Here is a 17,000-nt window from a genome sequence, read left to right on the forward strand (position 1 = left end):
AGGTCTGCAGCAACCTGCGGATGGTCGTGGGTTTCCTCCCACCATAATGCTGGCCGCCGTCGTAGAAGTGAAATACTCTTGAGTACGGCGTGAAACACCAATCAAATAAATAAATAAATAAACCGGAAGCGCCCGTGGTTACGGATGAACTTGTCCACTTATGACATACAGATATGTACACCATACCGGTGAACGGCAAGTGGTCTTATAGTGAACGTCAGATTGCGAGAAAGGCCACATGAAAGACGTCACCAGTGCAAGTGCACTCAGGCAATGAGAGATGGTAAATCTACAAACTCATTGTTCAAGATCGAGTTTTATAGTTACAGAAAAAAATAAAACATTATGACAACAAAGCATGTAAGTATTATAATCAGTATTGTGACGTTTTTTGGGTAACAAAATAGAGTATACACTCAAAAAATTAATCTGTTAATTTTAACAGAAAGCCTGTTCTTTGAGTGATGCTAGAATATATTCTGTTATTATAAAATAAAACTGTGTCACATTAAACATAATATCCTGTTAGTCAAAAAATCTTTATCTTGAATTAATAGAATGTATGTGCACTGTTTCACAGAATAATCTGCTGCAATAACAGAATATATTCTAGCATCACTCAGACAACAGACTGTTTGTAAAAATTAACAGATTAATTTTTTGAGTGTACAAAAATTATCCCGAGCTATAGTGACTCTTAATCTGGCTAAGGATATCAATATATCTTTTTTCGTCAAACATTTTCCCCGTCTAAAATCTTAATTTTTTTCTTGCTAGTTTGCTAACTTTTTGCAATGGTAGATGCTTTTCTGGTGCCCATCATATACTCCACGATGCAGTGTACCCGTACCACATTCTTTCTATCAGCAGACATAATCTAGTTCATTATCCGTGAATTGTTTGATTTGCCTTAGGACTTAAACTTAATCCGACTTTTTCTAAATATGGATTCATCACCGAAACAAATATCTCTAAAATTCTTCAAAACCCAACACATCGTGATTTGGCTTATCCTCGCATGACCGGACTGTGGAGCTATATGGAATAAGCCAAGCTGCCATGAATCTGGTGTTACACGCCACGCGCCGTGGACATCGGGAGACAAGCGACTGAATGGAGCACGTGGAGCGTGCACACTTTGAACGTAGTTTACAAGCCCGTACTAGCATAAGCCTTGACAGTGATGTGAGCGGCGTAAAAGAGATGAATGACGATATTTGACGAGATTTCGCCGAGGACAAAAACACGAAGAAATGATCAAAGGAGTTGCCATGGAAATGTGGCGCGCTTTAATCTAGGAAATGCTCAGTCGGCCATCTAGTGCATTTTTTCATCATAAGTCAAGCACTGAACAACAGGTCGTCGCGATCCGTTGCTTTTCGTTTAGCCCCGACTTATTCGCCATGATTTTGCATTATTCCAAAAATGTCATAATTTAACGGTGCCTTCATGCATATCTGAAGGCAGAACACAAATATACATGCTCTGAAATGAGATTTGTTGAAGTATTTATAAAGTTATCAAAAGGTTTTTGTTTGTAAGATACTATATAATCATAGTTGTCGTTATCTGTTGAAGTTTCATGTCGAGATCATACCTCATGTATACGATATGTCATCGGTCTTTTAAGGACAGTGTGTCCAAAATCTCCCGCCGTCTACTTCAAAATTAAGGACAGAGTGTCCAAAATCTCTGGCTGTCTACTTCAAAATTAAGGACAGAGTGTCCAAAATCTCCGGCTGTCTACTTCAAAATTAAGGACAGAGTGTCCAAAATCTCTGGCCGTCTACTTCAAAATTAAGGACAGAGTGTCCAAAATCTCTGGCCGTCTACTTCAAAATTAAGGACAGAGTGTCCAAAATCTCCGGCCGTCTACTTCAAAATTAAGGACAGAGTGTCCAAAATCTCTGGCCGTCTACTTCAAAATTAAGGACAGAATGTCCAAAATCTCCGGCCGTCTACTTCAAAATTAAGGACAGAGTGTCCAAAATCTCTGGCCGTCTACTTCAAAATTAAGGACAGAGTGTCCAAAATCTCTGACCGTCTACTTCAAAATTGTGTCTTGTCCCTCTTGCCCGGTGGCTGTATATACATTGTCATATTGGGTGCATGAACAGTTGCATATAATAAAGGTGACGAACAAATTTTAAGGACAACTAACCTACACACTAAAAATACATGCACATGACTTTGAATTATTAAGTGTACAAAGCGATAAAAAGATAAAAGCGTTCACCATGTAAACATGTCAGATTTTACTATAGTATAAAGACATCTCTATGAACACTTTAAGCTTGGTTATCGGCTTGTTGCACTTAACAACACAAAGTCATGTTTACTGGGCTATTTGTGTTCGTTACAAGTATCCACCACATTACTATCTACATATTTCACATGTTTACTAAAATGAACAAATCTCTTTAATTATTAAAAGTAGACTTTATGAATATGTATATAATATTTTATGGTATTTTAATTTGACATATACTTAATTTTGTGGGGATTTTGCCAGTCCGTTCCCATATATAATATTGTTGAAAAATGACGCCATATACGCTAAAAGACCTGACATTTGAATCGCACGATCCTGCGTTTCACTGGTAGAGCACGGACAGTACCCAAAGCTTCTCCAGTGAAATGGACGCTCTGTCTTGTCTATATCATAGTAGATTTCTCTCCTTCTACAACAATTTTTTTTCTAAATTTGTTGCCTTAAAATCAAAATTGTTCTACGACAAAAAACGTTAGAAAAATCTTCTCAAGCTGACCACCAAACTGGCACGAATCTGGTATTTACTGTTATGAAAAAGCATGACGAATTTTGAATATTGTTCAAACATAATATATGTATAAATAATATTCAAATAATCTGAGTTCTTGTGTCTGAAATCTAAATATCGATTTCCATGGTAACGAGACACCTGTCTGCCTCGTACACAATCACCCCTGTGGTAACGCCTGTGGGTCTGATCTAACACTCCAGGTGTGACGCCATCAACTCATACAAATGTAGTTAATAACCTAACGTGTGCAATTGTCTCACGTGCTCATCCGTGAAATGCGTTAATTCCTTTTGCTGAGGACTATTGCCTCTATGCGATACAAAGTCGATTAGTTCACTTTTACACTAAGTACTGGGCAGTGAACAGGAAATAAATAAAAAGTTTGTGGAATTATATGCAGGTAAATAGATTTGTACGGATTCATAATCAGTCATAATCTGTGTTTGACGTTCCAGGACCAATTTTCAAAAGTAACGTTATGTAAGACTGTACAGAATTAAATCGGGAGAGGTTCCTAAGTTTGGTTTTGTTATCGGAACAAAATCCGGAAAGGCTTTCCCGTTAACCTAGAAATATAGTCAACCTATGCATATACGTATACCTGTACATATATCGGTTGGCTGAGAAAAATAATATAACCCTCTTAAATTCGAAACCATTCTTGATTGACAGATCATTGACTTGACACAATGAAACCTTTCCCCTCAGTTTCTTCTTTTCACAAGAGTAGTTAAGAAATATTTCTTCGAAATAACATAATCTTAGGCAAAATTTCCAATAGCCTGTCCGCATTACAACTTAAAATATGGTCGTTTCCCAGGGAAAGGGGCAAATATTCGAGGTATTACACAATCCTGTTTCATAAGACTGCCTTGTTGCAACGGAGCACATACAACATTATATAGATTAAAGATTAATGGCGATAAATTTTATATATTTTATAGATTTATATAATAGTTGTCCTCAGTAATACACGTATAAACGATTATTATTTTTCCACCCACGTATATACCGCTCCCTTTTCAACGTAAACAGATGCGCTCCAACGATCGCTCCAACTTTTGTCTCCGTCATCTTTCGACAAATAATAACTTGATTTTTCGCTGTTAAAAGTATGAAACCTGAAACGCTGGCCTATTTCCATGGTTTTCAAAATCCATATTGACATTCCGACACCACGGCATTTATAGAAGTGTCTCCACACCAAATATGACACGTCTCACTACATAATCGCGCCGATGACACCTGATATGCCCTTGCACTGCAAAGACGCGCCGGCGACGCCAGATTTGTCACCTCATGTTAGAATCGCGCTCACGACATTAAAGATCACACACCCTCCATTTTGAGCGACGTTGCACGAGCACTGCGGTAACCTCGCCGTGTGCGTAACACTCTAGCTTTAGAGATATGTTTGTGGTATTTATTCATGTCTAAATAAATAATCTTGTTCAGGGGTCTGATTAGAATTCTAAATAGGCTAATGCATTGATATCACTTTCGGAAACGTTGGGGAAAAAACAATCAGACTGACTGCACAGCTCGACCGACCACCTGTCCCAAGAAGAATAAATGCCAATCATTCAAGCTGGGAAATGTTGCCCTAATCGATGAACGAGCACTGCTATAAAGAAGCTTCCCGATTCATACAGCGAGAAAGACTTCAAGCCCCTGCACGTGTCAGGGATGACGCGTGGAAATTTCCCCATTCATACAAGCGAGGAAACGTTGCCCCCAATCGATGGACCAGCACTGACATGAGGGAGTTTCTCAATTCATACAGCGAGAAAAACTCCCAGCCCCTGCACGTCTCAGAGATGACGTGTAGAAGTTTCCCCATTCATACAAGTGAGGAAAGTTTGCCCCAGTCGATGGACCAGCACTGACATGAGGGAGTTTCTCCATTCATACAGTCAGGGAAAGCATTCCCGTGTCATGAACCAGCACTGACATGAGGGAGTTGCTCTATTCATACAGGCGGGGAAACCATTCCCGTGTCATGAACCAGCACCGACACGAGGGAATTTCTCCATTCATACAGGCGGGCAAAGGAGTCTCGTGTCATAATTTAGCACTGACATGAGGGAGTTTCTCCATTCATACAGTCGAGGAAAGCATTCCCGTGCCATGAACCAGCACCGACACGAGGGAGTGTCTCCATTCATACAGGCGAGCAAAGCATTCTCGTGTCATGATTTAGCACTGACATGAGGGAGTTTCTCCATTCATACAGTCGGGCAAAGCATTCCCGTGTCATGAACCAGCACCGACACGAGGGAGTCTCTCCATTCATACAGGCGGGCAAAGCATTCTCCTGTCATGATTTAGCACTGACATGAGGGAGTTTCTCCATTCATACAGGCGGGGAAAGCATTCCCGTGTCATGAATTAGCACTGACATGAGGGAGTCTCTCCATTCATACAGGCGGGCAAAGCATTCCCGTGTCACGAACCAGCACAGACATGGGGGTGTTTCTCCATTCATACAGTCGGGCAAAGCATTCCCGTGCCATGAATTAGCACTGACATTAGGGAGTTTCTCCATTCATACAGGCGGGCAAAGCATTCCCGTGTCATGAACCAGCACCGACACGAGGGAGTTTCCCCATTCATACAGACGGGCAAAGCATTCCCGTGTCATGATTTAGCACTGACATGAGGGAGTTTCTCCATTCATACAGGCGGACAAAGCATTCCCGTGTCATGATTTAGCACTGACATGAGGGAGTTTCTCCATTCATACAGGCGGGCAAAGCATTCCCGTGTCATGATTTAGCACTGACATGAGGGAGTTTCTCCATTCATACAGGCGGACAAAGCATTCCCGTGTCATGATTTAGCACTGACATGAGGGAGTTTCTCCATTCATATAGGCGGGGAAAGCATTCTCGTGTCATGAACCAGCACAGACATGATGAAGCTTTCACATTCAGTCAGTAGGGGAAAGAAATCCCATTGGACCAGGGCAGACATAATTTGATTGGATTTTATTGGTATTTTTACGCCGTACACAAGAATATTTCACCTGTGCGACGGCGACCTGCATATTATGGTGGGAGGAAACCAGACAGACCCCAGGGTTAAACCCACGACCATCCATTGGCTGATAGAAGACCTACCCACGCACAGAGGAAACCAGTATGAGCTGGGCTTGAACTCAGAGCGACTGCATTGGTGAGAGGTTTCTGAGTCATTGTATTGTGCTGGCACACTAACCACCCTGCCACGGAGGGCTAAGTACAAATATTCCAGTGGGATCAGCGCCACGGAGGACTAAGTACAAGTATCAACGTGGGATCAACGCCTTGAAACTTGAGCGAACGTTTCCCCATTACTAGAAGAAGAAAGAATTGATTGACCAGCATTGATGTGTGAAATAAGCGAAAGTTTCCCCATTCTCTCTATATCATACTTTCCAGTACACAAGACAAATGTATATAGCAAACTGCAATACTGCAGGTCACACAATATTTGTTCCTTCCCACTTACGGTTTGTGCAACAGTTCTTACGTGCTGTAAATCTATATGCGTCGAAGCAGACATTCGTGCCCAAGCCTTCCACCAAACTGAAACTTGCACGTCAAATAATCCCCAAAACGACTAAACACAAATCACCGAGGAACTAGGATAGTATGTGAAGTACTAAATGAGAACGAAACCATGCAAAGAGAAACAGACAACAGTTTTCAGTTATGATACAAAGACACAGCGAATTGTATATACGTTGTCGATAAAAGATGTATCTGAGTTGTGCTTGGATTGCAAATACTCATGCCACAAATAGATGAAGATGTTTCTGGGGGGGGGGACGAAAACAAAATACCAAAGGGACACACGACGAAGCCCTTGTTAGGACAGATAAATCTACTGAAGTTTAAAAAAAAAACAACATTTAGTTCTCCATGATGGAGAGCTGAAAAAAACGCATACAAACACTCCACAAAACATTGCTATGGATGGTAGCATGATCATATCCCATTAATTGTTCCTAAGTTGGCGGGAAATGGATAAATATTTTATTTCGGTGTTGCTTAGAATCTGTGCATCGAAACAGACATTGGTACACCAGCCGTCAAACAAAAAGGACGTTTCGGGTCAATAATCGCAAGGCTAATTCCCAAAACGACGTATAACACAAACCACCAAAGAACTAAGAAAGTATGTAACGTACGAAATGAGATCATGCAAAAAGAAGCAGTTTTCATTGATGATAGAAATCACACGACATCATGCAATTATGCAAGGGAACTGAAGTGTCCGAGAAAAACCACAGGCCTTTGACAAGTTACTGAAAACTTGTCCACATATGACGTACAGATATGCACGCCATACTGAAGGAGACTTTCTTATGCAACAAACGTAGAAATGTAAAAACGGTCACACGAACGTCGTCGTTAGCTTATTATCACCAAGATCCTATACAGAGCGAGAAACGATAATGAGCAAACCCTTGTCCAAATAACCTATAAGAATGGCAACTCCACAAAAACAATACAATTCAACTTACGGTTATTTTTAAATTTTACTTACCTGAGCAACAGGTTAGGTATTCCAGGTTAATTTATGTACTTTCCCTTGACCTGGTCGTGACGTCATTCTTGAAGGTCAAATAATGTCAGACTTCGGTCAAAATTCTTCAATGATCCCAACATATCCGATGACCAAAAAAAAAAAAAAAAACAAAGAATCCTTCATGGCCAGCTTTAAAAAATCTTTCTGAACTCCTGTCAAATTGACAAAACCTTTTCTCGCTCAAGTCACGTGATTTCAATCTTTAGAAATTTTTTTAACGTTTTAAATACCCCATCATGGTAATCTTTGATATAAAAAAGATGAAGATTAAAGGATTCGACAAAAGGAGGTAAAAATCCACCGTTTTCTCTTATTGCACCACCGAAGGTTTGCTGGAATACATTGCTGCTACTGATGGGGAAAACACGAAAAACAAAGATGGCGAATGTTGCGATTTTCCTAAACTCTCGTGTGTAGTCCGTGTTATATACAGACTAGAAGATGGCAGACGGCGTGTACACGCAGTGGGAAATTTTACATCCAGCTCAGTCGAGAACAGTTTCTGATTGTGCCGGGAAAGACAGGCTGGCGTACGATAATATATTTAATAACGTCCGATTAATTTGATAAGTATGACGCGAAATAATTTTCTAGATTGTCCCAGTGAATTCCCCTGGATTATCACTTGCCCGGTCTAACTTCCATCCGACAAATTAGTTGAGCGATTTCAATTTAGCGGCCTCTAGCCTGAGAGACTGAGTAAACGCTTATCATCATCTGGCGGAGGCACTGCGCTGTGGACTTAACTAGTTCTCCTTGCTCCCAATTCCTGGGCCCACAACGCAGGAAAAATAACTAAATTGTTTGGGAGAATGGCAAATAGTCCTTAAAAGAAAGCAATGGAGGAATAGAGAGTAATTTATAGATTCTGTTGTCGCTGGAACCGGAGATGTTTGTATAAAAATGAATCCACTCCCATTGACGGCGATATAAGCGCTCTGTGCATTGGCAACAATTTAATACAGGCTGTATTAGTGCAAGCAATATCTCGATAGGCTGGAACGAGATATAAACGCTCCGACACTTTGTAAATTAAAACTCTGCCAGCGTTATTAAGTATCCGCCACGGCTTCTGTCAAACTTTGATTGGTGGAAGTCATCAAGCTAAGCCTCAGGCCGGCCATAATTAGATCAGATTATTTTTTAAAAAAAAAAGCAATTACGAAATTTCGATTGGAGAGATGAATTGAAAACCGCCTGAGAATCTAATATATTTTCGAACCTTGAATCGCTCAAGGAATTTGATGTATTTTCTGACAGTTAAGAAATATTTAAATATGTAATATTTATATATATACTTGTTGGTGACTTGTTTGTGTGGAAATCCCCATAGTGAACAATTCTTTATCGTTGCAGTCGAGTTTACTCCTGTTCATATTACTTCGTGAAATTTGAGAGGACAGTCTGATTTGAACGCATCATGTCAGCTATACGTGTCTGGAGCAGTTTTTCACAGCCTTGCATTGAAAGATAAATACAATGCGATGATTTTGTGATGGTAATTTCTGCAAATTATGACTAGTATTCCAGACACCATAGCGAGATTCGAACTTCCAACCTCCAAAATCACACATCTTATCTACATACGATTAGGGTACTAACAGATTGTGTGCTGTAACCAAAAAATATAGCTCCAGGATATCAATAACAATGACATCAAAGGATTTGATTAGATTGATCAGCCATATACAGCAATTAACCTATTATAGATGGGTCTTATTATTACCTCGTATTGTCATGCCCATTTTGCGATATACATGTACATACGGTAGCTTTCCTACCATGGACTGTGGTTCTGCGTCATTCTCCATTTGACGCCCACTTATAATAACATGGTGTCTCTATACTTTTGTTACAGCACGATTTTTATTGTTTTGTTCCTACAATTTTAAACAAGTCAACACCTTTAATTATAAAAAAACAACGTGAAACTCACCTGTGTTCGGATGTTCTCTCTTCAAATACAAGTACCGGGTAAGTGTAAAATAAAGTTGCCTTCATCGCCAAAAGCTATCATTTTTCCATCGTTAATTATAGTCTATATGCTTAAAACCATTTCTTGTTAATCAAATTTCCATCTCCTAAGAAGGAACTTACTTACTGGCATTATGACAGATATTGTATTTTATTTTAAAACATTAAGTTTTGTGCGTATAAATTAATGTTTCATCGAAATACTCTCTTATATATGTGTCTACAGTCTGCATGGTATTCCCGTATCTGAAATAGTGAAGAATATATGTACATCAAGCTCGTTTCAGTGGCATTGTTCCACCTACAAAAAACCTCTGTGGTGAATATTGATTGAACCTCTTTATCATAAAACTGCTGTCAAAATTAACATATTTTGTTTCAGTCCATTTATATATAAAACAAACGTGTCCACGTACTGGGTAGATAATTCCAAAGTGCTTTATATTATGGTTTGAAAAAATATTTTAAAGTTCTCTGCAGTTTTCTGTAATCATTTCTGTATGCATTTGTTTGTGTTGACAACCAAGGACTGTGCTGCCAGATGACGTCTAAATTGCTACTATTTAAGCATTTACATTTGAACAGAGAGAGTAAACCCTACCAGATGTATAGTGAAAAGAGGTCGTTTCTTACCGGTTACGTGCGACCATTTGCCAAATATCACAACGTCGTTGCTGTCTTTTAAACGATGTATATTAGTTACATTTCTTAAATTCTTTTGGTGGGAGATCAGTTGGGGCAGATGAGGGTGCACGGTGGGTGGGGGTGGGGGGGGGGGGCAAGTCATTTATTTTCACCTATTAAATATAATTGAAGGCGTATAGAATAGGGGAAAAACCAGGGCAGCAGGCAAATGGTAACCTGTGAAATACGTCCTCTTGTCAATTTACCTCAGTCAGGATTTTATTCTGACTGTTCATGTAAATGCAAAAATAGTGGAATTTACACGCCCTGTAGCAGCATGACGTTAGGAGAATTAGGTAAAAAAAAATGCAGTGATGTTAACTGAACTCTATTAGACGTCACTGGTCTAGAATTGTTTTCAGGCTAACTGCTAAAAAGTAGTTGCAACTGAACATACACATGTAGAAGCTGGTCTGGTAACCTTTTACTCTGGAACCAGGGTCAGTATATATAATCACAACGCGATTTTGCTGCAAACAGACATGTTTACCTAGAGTTACAGAAAAGCGGAGAGTTTCTCCATGCAGGTTTTGCCCGTTTACCCCCACTCAAATCTCCTGACCCGCCGTCGGACCAGTGAAATTATGGTCACAATCTAGTTGTTGAAACACCCACACTCGTATGTTTACCAATAGTTAACCATAATGGACTCTTCTGTTCAATAATCGCAAGGTCCATTTCCAAAACAATTCTCAACACAAAACCACCAAGTAACAAAAATTGAATATGAAGTAAAGAATGAAGACAGATTCATGCAAGACAACAGAAGAAGTCGACAGTTTTCAGTGATGCCAAAAAAATGAGGAAAGAATCTTTCAGACGCTTAATATTAATCAGTATATCCAAATCGTGTAGCAATGCGAGAATATAACTTGCTAATCAAACTATTTGTCTTAATTGCGGTTTGGTTGCTACTGTTCGATTTATTCCAGATGATGAGTATAAGGCCCCTAGAGAATCGGGTTAAGCGGAATAGCACTCCAGACACTTGAGGCATTATAATGCTTGAAGCAATGTGTCGTGTTTTTTTCTTCCCTTTATGTTTATTTGTTGTTGTTGTTTTTTGTACATTGTTATGTGTTTTTTTATTTTCTTTTTTTATAATTTCTGCTGTTTTTTTTATTTTTACAGTTTCACGAACAGGCAATCCCTAGATGCATATCCAGCGTGGTTTAATCCACGCTACAAACATAAGCAGAACATTCTCATATAAATTAAACCCACACAAAATTATCTATAAATGTACTTATTTAACCACTCAGACAAAAGCCTTTCTATTCAAAAACAAATTTGCCACAGCATCTGAAAATCACACGTGGAAGTGTCTCAGATTATTATAGAATCATGTAAGTTTTGACTATCCCCTCAGGTAGTATTGATGTAGAAAAACTTCAACCGATACAATATACTGACTTATACTATTGTCACTTGTGGCGGAGTAGAAAACAGGGTAAAAGTATGTAGAACAAACTGTGAAGCGTTAAATGTGTACTTCATTGGAAGGCAGTTTGCATAAAAGCGCTCAAATGAATATATATATAATTTCTATAAAAGCGTATAACAAATATTAAATTGCACTAGCCCTTTGGTGTTGGGGAGGGGGGGGGGTACTTTACAAAAAATGAAAACACTTTGTAATTTTTGCGATGAATTTATTGTTAATACTATCGCTTCCAAACTATTGATTTCTTTTAATACCAGTTAAATAACTATAGATATTTTGGAGACTGTGGGTAATTCCATTTGTTAAAAAAGTTCTTCGCGATTACTTAATTTGACCGTTCTTCTTTAGTAATCGACGTTTGGCAAATGAAAGTCGGAATTCACACTTAGAATATTTGGGCATTTAGCGGTTGGCAATCAGAGAGATGGTTTTGAGTCTTCACGTACAATGAGCATGCGCAAAGCGAGCATGGAGAAACTACCAGCTAACGGCTTCCTGTATGGCCGAGGAAGAAATTCCAGCGAAAGGACAGCTCGCACGCAGCTGCGCAAGTCAAAGGACATTGTTTTAAGCCGGTGACAAAACTGTATACAAAAGTACATGTATCAAAGACTCCAAACGCAGCTTAAGCCAGCCAGTTCTTGGTTAAACAAAATCGCCTCTTCGCCCAGGCACGATCATGGCATCTTACTAACACACGCTTTTATATTTCCTGAAACGCCGTTGTTTTTGCAGACAGTGTGCTGGGAGTCCATTAGCTAATTGAACACTTACCATGATTGAATAACCCCTCTCCCCACCTCTCCCCCCGGCCACCACTTTTCTTCCCCCGAGTCTTCATCAACCTGAGCACCCCCTCTTTTTGATGATGCTTTCACGTCAGCATCCAATTCGCAGATGCCAAGACCTGTGTACTCTGTTTTCCGCGCACACACATACAGGTTCCTGGACCGCCATTTTCACCCATAATATGTGCGACCAATTGCCAACTATCACACTGTCGTCGCTGCCCTGGTTTTACTCTCTATGGTATATGTCTATCACACTGTCACTGCTCTGGTTTTACGCTGTATTGTTTCACATTGATACTGTAGTGTTTTACAGTGACACTACACTAGTATATTACGTGCTCATTTTCTAATATTTAGGCCATGACACAGTATTAAATTCAACAAAAACTAATTCAATTCTCAATTCATGAAAACGACCTCCTATTCCAACGTAGTACATGCAACAGACGGATGAATCAGTCAGCATATTAATTGATTGATCTATCGATCAATGTAATGATTCACGATTAATCGAGTGATTGGTTTTTAATTGCCTTCAATAATCGATTACAGGGTTTGAATTTGCTTTCATCAATTAGAGATTTATCTGACCGTAAAACTGGTAAGCCTCAATGACTAAATCGGTAAATGGGCAAAACACAAGGTAGGAAAAGAACATTCTGTCTCACCTTTCATCGTGCCTTTGTGGCAATAAATGGTCGACGACGCCCTTTTGGCCTTTCGCGTACTCTAAGGTTCGCGGAAGACCACTTGTCCACCATCAATATGATATGCACGCCTGTATACATGACACGTGGCAAAGTCCATCAGTGTGACATACTAGAGGTCGGTGGGTTACTCTGGGCACAACGGCTTCCTCCACTAATAAACCTAACAGTCATGGTAAAAGTGAAAAAATTCTAGAGCTTAACGTTAAACATAAATCAAATACAATACTAAAACCAAGATAGGAGCCTTTGAGGCTCATTCGGTTAAAGTTCGTTGCTGTTAGGGTGATTTCCCCATTTCTCTTTCCAGTGTCCCCCTGATACACCTGGTATAAGTGAAACTTTCTGAAGTTTATTATATAAATCACTAGTCAGTTTAAAAAAATTAAAACTGGTATGAATGGTCATTGAACCACTGCTTACTAATCTAGAGTCAAAACAGACCAGCCGTCAACCGAAATGGACGTTCCGTGCAGGTCCATACTCGCGAAGCCATTTCCCAAGTGACATTCTACATAAAAGCTGAAGAACTAAGAAAATACATATATATATAGTAGGAAATTAAGATGGTTTCACTCGAAGAGAAACAGTCAACAATTTCCAGTAATATTGGAAAGATGCCCGAAAAGTTCAAAGCGAATGAATGAAATCTGTATGACCGCTGAGAGACAATGTACTAGTATCTACGAGCCCACATATGCTAATGTTACCGTAATGAATGTCCATCGGGACCGCACATGGAATTGGTGTAAAATTAAAAAAAAAAATGTATTCGAACGAAAATTCTTTTCGCGCTATTCCGAGAGCCCTGTTGATCTGTTGAGATTTTTTGGTAGGTCAGTATGATTTCCTAATGGAACAGTACAAGATTCAGCAAAATTTACTTAATTATTTGATTGGTGTTTAACGCCGTACTCAAGAGTATTTCACTTATACGACAGAGGCCAACTTTATTGTGGGAGGAAACCGAACAGAGCCCGGGGAAATCCACGACCATACGCAGGTTGCTGTCATGACATTCCCATGTACGACCGGAGAGGTATCCAGCATGAGTTGGACTTGAACTCAGAGTGACCACATTGGTGGGAGGCTCCTCGAGATTCAGCAATAAAACTAATATTTAATATAAACGACTACAGCATAGAGAGTAAAACCACAGCCGCGATGACGGTGTGATAGACGTACAGCATAGAGAGTAAAACCAGAGCAGCGACGACAGTGTGATAGACGTACAGCATAGACAGTAAAGCCAGAGCAGTGACGACAGTGTAACAGACGTAGAGCATGGAGAGTAAAACCAGAGAAGCGACGACAGTGTGATGTTTGGCAAATGGTCACGCATATTACCGGTGAAATCCGGCCGCTTGTCAATTTACGTCAGTCAGTGTTTTATTCGTGCTGTCCATGCATATGCTTAAACAGTAGCAACGAACAAATCCTCTATCACCATGACTTAAGAAGAATTAGGTAAAAGCTGCAGTGACGTTAGTTGCACTTTATTAGACGTCATTGGTGTAAAATGACCTTTGCTTATGTTCTGTCTGTGCGAACTTTAGAGCAAATACAAGTACAGATTATAGAGGAAGAGATAATAAGTCCAAATAAAAATACATGTTTTCCAGTTAGTACATGTGTACTTATACAAGTGTCCGCCTCAGTCATATAAGCACAGATGGCAAGTGCATCGGAGGGTGGGGCACCATAGACATTTTCGATTTATCCTTTGGCATTAATTGCAAGTCGAATCAAACAAAGCAGGCATGCGCCACACGTCATCGCTTCCGAGCACGTGCTCACGTGGAGAATCGGCGCGTGTACGATCCGGCGGGAATATTTGAACAAAGTGTAGTGTTGAACGAGAAACCTCGAAGCTCTGCAACGGGCTAAAGCTCGACATTGGCTCACGATCTGTCGATTGATACATTTTCACAGCTAGAACCATGTTGGCACACTCCAAGGAAGTGCCTATTACCCGTAAGGGTCACCCTCACTTCTTGTTCTCTTGGTCCACTCTGCGTGTTATGTGGCTTAGCGCAACGCCCCTCGTGCGCGGAGACTGGTATGAATATTTAACAGATCACGTGCCACACATCTGTTTGCACATACATTGACTGACGTTGCAAACTTAAAAACTGCACGATATATCCGAACGATATCAAAGGCATTGGATTACATGGGATTAGAGACAGAAAATGCCTGTCAAAATAGCTCCTGAGAGAATAGGTCAGTTCCAAAGTCATGTTGATCTTTTGCGGCATTTTCATGGCAATTTCTCACTCCTACTGCAGTATTCCGAATTCCATCTATAAAAAGAAAATCATCGTGGCTATTTGTAAGAAGGTAAGAGCACAAATAAATTGTCTCACAATTGCCTTTATGAACACATTCATACGAAGCTGTAAAAGTGACATTGTGAAAATAAACTTTTTGGAACAGAAAAAAAAAATTACAGTGTGAAAAAAATTCTTTACACGCTTGTGTAAATTAACTTTTGTCGCTAGCAAATCATACTTTCTCAGTCCCAAAATGTTCTTTTAGACGACAAGGAAAGTCAACACAATTTATAATACAACATTCAACAATCTGGGATTATTATTAATAAAGTAATCATTCAACCAAATAAAACGATAAGATTAACATTTATTACAGCCGTCCTCAGACATATATGTGACATAAAGTTAAGGCCTTTGATCCTAAAGGTTGCCTCAGTTCCACCCTGACTGGATCCAGTACGTGTATTGAAATAGGGAAATGCATGGCCCACCTAAAGAAAGTCGGTCTAAAGCGATGTACTCTTTTATTCATTCAATACGTCACTGTTTCTGCGTACAGCCAGTCGTGTTCGTCAAGTGAAACAGTACAAAAATATACATGAAGTTCACAAACACTGCAGCTGAGAATATGTGTTTTTATACAGATTGGAATCGATCTGTGTAGTCGATCATGCCCACTGTAATCCTCGTTCTTGATTTAAAATACATTTATCTCATGTAAACCCTAGTCAAAACATGTAGTTAGCAGTGAGAAATGCGCGTCTGGGGCTGCCATGTTGGCTGTTCGATGGCAAACGACCTGTGATTGTCCAATTACGTCGGGGTCCCGACTTGTAAACTTGGGGCCACGACTTTAAAAGTTCGGGGTTAAAAGAAATTTCTCTTCCCCCCCCAGATTTTATTTTCACCTTGTCATTTTCACGGCTCCATACATTCAAGACTGAAGTCAAAAGATCTTATAATATTCCTCTTTTGATCAGTGCAACGTCAATTCCTCCCCCACCCCCCATCCCTCTCTCCTCCAAATCAGCAGTATTCGACCATTTTCTGAAACCGTATATATTTTTCTTTTGCACACCTTTTAGCACAAGGCAAACCCTGCGGTGATGGGAGGGAGAGAAGAGATGTCTCCTTTCGCCGGTAGGCGTAGGTTTTTGCATGTTTTGTATATTTACTTGATTGGTGTTTTACGCGGTACTCCATAATATTTCACTTATATGACAGCGGTCAGTAATATGGTTGGAGGAAACCGGACAGAGCCACCCACGACCATTAACAGGTTTATGATACCTGTAGGAAAGTGTCTAATGTATTGCAATCAACGCAAAGGAACACTTCTTATACTTTATTCTGCTTAGGTCATGATGTTAGAGGGCGTCAAAGCTGCTGTTGTTTGAGATTTACATCAACAGAGAGAATAAAACTCTATGGTAAACTAACACGACGATAGATTTCAGCGACATGCGTGGTCGTTTGCCAACAGTCACATGGTTGTCGTTGCCATGGTTTTACTTTTTTGCTGTGGCCTTCTACATTATGTTAAATTAGTCGAGGTATTCTAGGAAATTTTAATCAGTTTTCAAACTCGTTTATTCCATGAATTCACCTTTAGTTTGGGAGCATCGTTCACATTTGTTAAAAATATACGGATTCCTTTATATTAGCATTTTCTCTGTATATTTCACTACAAGTAAATTTGGTCTAAATGGAACTAGACATACATTCATCTATATATCTGGCTGGTGTTTTAAGCCTTACTCAAAAATATTCAC

This window comes from Liolophura sinensis, chromosome 13 (assembly GCF_032854445.1).
Source record: "Liolophura sinensis isolate JHLJ2023 chromosome 13, CUHK_Ljap_v2, whole genome shotgun sequence".
Classification (NCBI taxonomy): Eukaryota; Metazoa; Mollusca; class Polyplacophora; order Chitonida; family Chitonidae; genus Liolophura; species Liolophura sinensis.